Source organism: Lactuca saligna, chromosome 5 (assembly GCF_052625555.1).
Source record: "Lactuca saligna cultivar CGN05327 chromosome 5, ASM5262555v1, whole genome shotgun sequence".
NCBI classification, from domain to species: domain Eukaryota; kingdom Viridiplantae; phylum Streptophyta; class Magnoliopsida; order Asterales; family Asteraceae; genus Lactuca; species Lactuca saligna.
In genome coordinates this window covers 229,652,505-229,658,433 of record NC_136421.1, presented here as the reverse complement: position 1 = coordinate 229,658,433, position 5,929 = coordinate 229,652,505, and positions in this window count along the sequence as shown.

Below are 5,929 nucleotides of genomic sequence, written 5' to 3'. Positions count from 1 at the left end.
TCGAGCTTCATGGAGTCAAGCTACATCAACAAGGTATGTATTTCTATCTAGTTTATTACCCAAGTATCAAAGATCGTATGTAATTAGGGTAATACCTTGCAATATTCATATATGCATGTATAATAGAGAAAACATAGATCCAAGGTATTTAGGGTTTCATGTACATTTAGGAGTGTTAGAATGCTCAAAAAAACCAACGTAAGGTGCAACTGGTTGTGATGGGCTTTACTCAAACTCCCGGAGTTGACTATGATGAGAACTTCTTACCAGATGCGATGATTAAGTCTATTAGGGTTATGCTAGCCATAGTTGCATTTCATGATTATGAAATATGGAAATGGATGTCAAAACTGTTTACCTTAATGGAAACTTGTCTGAGAATGTTTACATGAGTCAGCTAGAGGGTTTTATCAAAGCAAAGTATCCAAATAGAGTATGTAAGCTTGGGAAATCCATTTATGGATTGAAACAAGCATCCCGCAGATGGAATCTTTGTTTCGATGAGAAATTCAAAGAGTTTGTATTTTCGAGAAGCGAGAATGAGTCCTGTGTGTATGTCAAGGCTTGTGGGAGTATAGTTAGCTTTCTGGTGTTGTACGTGGATGACATACTACTCATAGGAAATGACATCCCAACCTGGCAGGAGATCAAGTCCTGGCTTGGGAAGTGTTTTGGTATGAAGGACCTCAGAGAAGTTGCATGTATTCTAGAGATAAGGATATTGAGAGATGGGAGTAAAAGACTAATTAGACTTAGTCAAAGTACCTACTTCGAGAAGGTGTTGAAAATATTCAACATGATGGATTCCAAGAAAGGTGACTTACCCATCCAAGGCAATACCAAACTGAGTAAAACTCAGAGTCCGAGTACAAAGGTTGAGATAGTTGAGATGAGTCGAGTACCATATGCTTCCGCAGTTGGTTCAATCATGTATTCTATGACTTGTACTCGCCTTGATGTGTTTTCTTTTAGCATGGTCAGCAAATATCAAGGGAATCCTGGTATTGCTCATTATACTGTGGTAAAGAACATTCTCAAGTACCTGCAGAAGACTAAAGACTGGGTCCTTACCCTAGCTGGGAGTGATGACTTGAGAGTAGAGGGGTATAAGGATGCCAACTTTCATACAGATAGAGATAATTTCGAATCACAATCGGGCTCGGTATTACCCTGAATGGAGGAGCAATAACTTGTAAAAGTTCCAAACATGAGATAGTAGCCAATTTAACATGCGAGTCAGAGTACATAGCAGCAAGGTAGGGGCGAAGGAGGCAATATGGTTGAAGAACTTCATCGATGACATTGGAGTTCTACTAGCTATAAAGGAGCCTATGGAGATTTTTTGTGACAGCAAGAGTGCAGTTGACTTAGATAAGGAACCAAGGGATCATGGCAGATCTAGGTGCATCAACAGAAAAATGTCACTTCATAAGACATCGAAGAGAAGAAGGAATCCTCATAGCAAAGAGGGTATTGTCAGAGGAGAACCCAACAGATCCCCTGACAAAGGGACTAAGTAGGATATTGTCAGCCGATATTAGTTTTAATGATTAGATAGAATTTTAGAAACTTGTAATAGTTGAAATGTAATTGACATTTGATGTCAATCATTTACTATTGTTTCATTTTGCATGTTTTAACTTCCAGAATAATTATATTATTCAAACTGTCCATAGTCGATCATACTTTGGAAGTAGGTATTCAATCAAGACTGTCATGAATTTGGCTTGTAGATTGTCTGAAGTGTATTAGACATATCAGGGTTTGCTACAACATTCATGAGTGCTCATAAGGTCTGAGTATTGTATTAAACCCACGCTCACTTGTATCACTTCATGGAATTTATCTCGAGTGATTTGGAGATTCATAAATTTGCAAACTTTATGAGGTCGAACTTGGTATGTACTTGACCCGAGAGTAGCATGGTCCATTTGGGTTGCATTTTACCGGAACAATTTGTAAGGATGGACTTTTGAGTAGAGGTTATTTATAATTTATTAATGTATTATAAGTTCTAATATATTAATATGAAATCATATTATTTAATTAGTATTGATCAATAATTAATTTGGAATTAATTTAGTGATCACAAGAGACTAAAAAAATATACGGGGCTGATTCGGTAAATCAATGATTCTTATTGTGTAGGCCTATGGTTATTTAGGATGGGCAAAACCAATATGGTAGTCCATGGAGGTTTAACCCATGGATCCTATATAATATGAAAGGTCATGTCCATTAGGGTTTACATGGATGTAACCCTAGACTTTGCCACACTATAAAAGAAGCCCCTTAGCTCCTAAAATCGGCACTAGTGGTTCAAGGAAGATCATAAGAGTCGATTTTTGTGCAAGTCACTCTCTCTCAAGTCTTCCATTGTTGGTGGTGTTTTGTGAAGCATTTGAGGAATCAAGTTTGGGGTGCTAGGCTCTTAAAGGTCCAAGTTAACAAGCTACAACAAGAGGTAAGTCATTTAACTAGGTTTTGTTGTTCAAGTACCCATGCTTTGTGTGCTAGTTAGGATAATGCTTTGGAAAATCAAATTGGATGTATAATTAGAGAAAACGTAGATCCAAAGCATTTACGCATGTATGCACACTATAAGGCTGTTAGAGTGCTCAAAAACCATCATAACCATCCCAACAATCAAGAACAAAAGGATAATGGGATAAAACTTGGTAAGATAAAAATCGATTCTTGGACACTTAAAAAGGTCCAAAAGAGCGCCAAGATGAAGAATAGGGACCTGCTTGCTTGTTTTTTGCTTCTTCCTCCTCCTTATTGATCGGTTTTATGCATAAGTACAATTCTATGTGCTCATACAAACCCAAATGCTTGGATCTAGGTTTCTCTATTGTACATGCAATGAATCCAAGTCTTATAAACCCTAATCTAGCATACATATATCAAAACTAACATATAGAATTAGATCTAGATGTTTACCTCTTCAATGGAAGCTTGCTTCTTCTTTCTTGGAGCTTAGAGTCACAATTGTAACTCCTCTAATGGCTTACAAACCCCACAAGCAAGAACGCAATATGAGAGAGGGCAACAGATGCTAAGATTGGCCCTAGAGTTCTCTTGGAATCAAGTGTAGCCGATTTTCATAGCCTAGGGGTCATATTTGTACTGTAGGCTGCTAGGGATTCAGTCTAAACCCTAATGGACAACATAGCCACCAAGCAGCCCAAGGAACCTTCTAGAATAAGGCCTTGGACGAAAATATGATGGATCCCCATCATAATTTCGTTCCCCCTTATTCCATTAGGTTTCCTTAGCCCAAAACTCCCCTTTATTTAATTAACCTCTTTTAGTCACCAAATTAATTCCCAATTAACTTACGAACAACATTAATTAAATAAATATGATTTCTCCTTATAATATATTAATAAACCATATTATTCTCTCTTTCTCCTTAGATTACCTTGTCAAGTTGCTTTGGTGAAGGCAACCCAAAAGGACCATGCACAATCGGGTCAAGTACATATCAAATATAGTTATGAGCTTAGACACTAATCCAATAGTCTCCCACTTGGATACGTCTAGTAACTATATCTCACATATGACTTCAAGATCCGATTAGCAAGCGTAGCTCTTATACGTCGCTGTCAACTCTTATCTGTAACTCGTCCTTCAGATAAGGGATCGTATACTCCTCTGTTCTAGATATCATGCTGGCAATAATTATTGTCCAGCACTTGTTTCTCGACCTCCGATTTGTTCGACATAGAATTTAGTTGAACACATCAACTCCATTCTGATCAGGCCCGACACATAAGTCAAACCAAATCATCAAGTGGCCAAGATATCCCCTTTATTCTCACAGAATAAAAGGAACAAATTAACTTCGACTCATATGCATCTATTATTTACCAATTAAATCATGCACAACAATGTGTTTTATAACATGAAGTTATTAAAGAGTTTAAACATCATCAATGTATAACCAACCAGCAAACAACAACCATATATCTATGTTTTAAGACTATATGATATTATCACTTTTCGATCACTTCAGGTAAAGCACCACGAAGTGATACCAGCAAACACGGGTTTATTTCAAAGCTCAAATGATATTCATAAGCACGCATGAACTTTGCAACAAACCTTTGTTATGCTCAAAACCTTTTAGACAATCTACAAACAATTCATGATAGTCTTCATTCACACATACTTCCAAAATATGATCGACTGTGAACTGTTCGAATAATCTTATTATTCAGGAAGTCAAAACATGCAAAAATAGAACAATAGATAAATAACCAACACAATATAGTAGCTTTACTCATAAATAACACAACTTTATTTATTCATCAAAATGTCAAGTGCAAAATATCTATTACACGTCTCTTATCTATTTAATCCAAACTTATATCATCCTTCAGCCCAATGCTCCTACTGTGCCGCAAGTGTTTGACCCTACTCAGTCCCTTCGTAAGGGGATCTGCTGGGTTTTCTTCTGACGAGACCCACTTCACAACGAGGAGTCCCTCTTCTACCCGATGTCTGATAAAGTGGTACTTTCTGTCGATATTTGGAGATCTACCATGAACTCTCGGTTCCTTGGTTAAGGCAACCGCTCCTTCATTATCACAGAAAATTTCCATCGGATCGTTTATGGATGGCATAAATCCAAGGTCTCCAATGAATTTCTTCAACCATATAGCCTCCTTTGACGCTTTACTTGCTGCAGTGTACTCTGATTCACACGTTGAATTAGTTAAGGTCTCATGCTTAGAACTTTTCTAAGTCACTGCTCCTCCATTTAGGTAAAGACCCAGCCGGACTGCAATCAGTAGCTATCTTGATCCATATGAAAACCAGCATCACTATACCCTCATACCCTTAAGTCATCACTCCCATCGAGGACTAGAAACTATTCCTTGGTCCTTCGTACATACTTAAGAATATTCTTAACTGCAATCCAATGAGCTCTACCAGGACTCCCTTGATATCTGCTAACCATGCTCAAAGGGAAGGACACATCAAGGTGAGTACAAGTCATAGCGTACATGATAGAGCCTACTAAGGAAGCATAAGGTACTCGGATCATATCAGTTATCTCTGCCTCTATACTCGGGATTTGAGTCTTACTCAGCTTGGTATTGCTTTGGATTGGCAACTCCACTTTGTTGTAATTTTCCATACTAAAACGCTTTAGTACCTTATCCAAGTATTTATCTTGACTGAGTCCTATCAGTCTCTTTTCCCTGTATCTTACTATCCTTATTCCCAGAATATAAGCAGCCTCTCCGAGGTCCTTCATAGCGAAACATTTCCCAAGCCAGGACTTAACCTCCTGCAAGGTTGGGACATCGTTTCCTACGAGTAGTATGTCATCAACATACAAAACGAGGAAGCTTACTATACTCCCACTGGCTTTGACATATACACAAGATTGATCTTCGCTTCGCAGAAAGCCAAACTCTTTAACTTTCTCGTCAAAACAAAGATTCCATCTGCGAGACGCTTGCTTCAATCCATAAATGGATTTCTCAAGCTTACACACTCTATTTGGATGCTTTGCATCGACAAAACCCTCTGGCTGATTCATGTACATATCCTCAGCCGACTTCCCATTAAGGAAAGCGGTTTTCACGTCCATCTTCCAGATTTCATAATCATGAAACGTAGCTATTGCAAGCATTACCCTAATAGACTTTATCTTCGCAACTGGTGAGAAGGTCTCATCATAATCAACTCTAAGAGTTTGAGTAAAGCCCTTCGCAACCAATCATGCTTTATAAGTGTGCACATTCCCATCCATGTCCGTCTTTTTCTTGAAGATCCACTTGCACCCGACTGTCTTACGACCCGATACATTATCAACCAAATTCCAAACTTGGTTGTCATACATGGACTGAATCTCGTTGTCCATCGCCTCTTTCCATTTAGCAGACTCCGGGCCTGCCATGGCTTCTTTGTAGCT